Genomic DNA, 1282 nt, shown 5'->3' with positions numbered 1-1282 from the left:
ATTGAAAACTAGAAAATGTACAGTACAAATATGTTGTGAAAGACACAAAAAATATGGCTCAGCTGTATAGGAGGCTTACCGTGACTCGAAGTTGAAGGGCTGGAAGTTGCTTTGAGTGAGTCAGTGAGTGAGGGGTAAGTGAATGTGAAAGCTTAGGACATTACTGTACACTACCATAGGCTTAATACACACTGTACACTTAGGGTACTCTAAATTTATTAAATAAATTCTTCTGTACTAATACCCTTAGCTTACTGTGACATTTTTGCTTTATAAATTTTAATTTTTGAAACACTTTGACTTTTATAATGACACTTAGCTTCAAACACAAACACATTGTACAACTGGTACAACTGTAAAATTGTTTTTTTCTTTTTTTTCCATGTAAGACGGGTTATGCGCCAACATCTTAACAAGGTGGGAGGGTGGCATATCTCATGCATGTGTGTGAATACCCAATCATCATGCTTATGAACTATGAAAGTATTATTCTTTCTTTATATCCTTATTCTAGAGCCTTTTTATTGTTATTTTACTTTTGAAACATTTTTGTTAAAAGCTAAGACTCAATGCAGCCTGCATTGCCAAGACAATCCTAAGCCAAAAGAACAAAGCTGGAGGCATCACGCTACCTGACTTCAAACTATACTATAAGGCTACAGTAATCAAAACAGCATGGTACTGGTACCAAAACAGAGATATAGACCAATGGAACAGAACAGAGCCCTCAGAAATAATATCACACATCTACAGCCATCTGATCATTGACAAACCTGACAAAAACAAGAAATGGGGAAAGGATTCCCTATTTAAGAAATGGTGCTGGGAAAATTGGCTAGCCATAAGTAGAAAGCTGAAACTGGATCCTTTCCTTACTCCTTATATGAAAATTAATTCAAGATGGATTAGAGACTTAAATGTTAGACCTAACACCATAAAAACCCTAGAAGAAAACCTAGGTAGTACCATTCAGGACATAGGCATGGGCAAGGACTTCATGTGTAAAACACCAAAAGCAACGGCAGCAAAAGCCAAAATTGACAACGGGATCTAATTAAACTAAAGAGCTTCTGCACAGCAAAAGAAACTACCATCAGAGTGAACAGAATGGGAGAAAATTTTTGCAATCTACTCATCTGACAAAGGGCTAATATCCAGAACCTACAAAGAACTCAAATTTACAAGAAAAAAACAAACAACCCCATCCAAAAGTGGGCAAAGGATATGAACAGACATTTCTCAAAAGAAGACATTCATACAGCCAACAGATACATGAAAAAAT

At 36.1% G+C, this 1282-nt stretch overlaps 1 non-coding gene across 1 annotated transcript; it reads right to left on the bottom strand.

Moving 5' to 3' along the window:
* Window positions 1–383: 383 nt before the first annotated feature.
* Window positions 384–487, bottom strand: LOC117078684. Its single transcript, XR_004435114.1, has one exon. It is a non-coding gene; the product is annotated as a small nucleolar RNA U13 (small nucleolar RNA).
* Between the last annotated feature and the right edge of the window lie 795 nt (window positions 488–1282).

Source organism: Trachypithecus francoisi, unplaced genomic scaffold (genome assembly GCF_009764315.1).
Source record: "Trachypithecus francoisi isolate TF-2019V2 unplaced genomic scaffold, Tfra_2.0 Lachesis_group6, whole genome shotgun sequence".
Lineage (NCBI taxonomy): Eukaryota > Metazoa > Chordata > Mammalia > Primates > Cercopithecidae > Trachypithecus > Trachypithecus francoisi.
The sequence above is the reverse complement of the archived record's forward strand: the minus strand, read 5'-3'. Positions and strand labels throughout refer to the sequence as shown.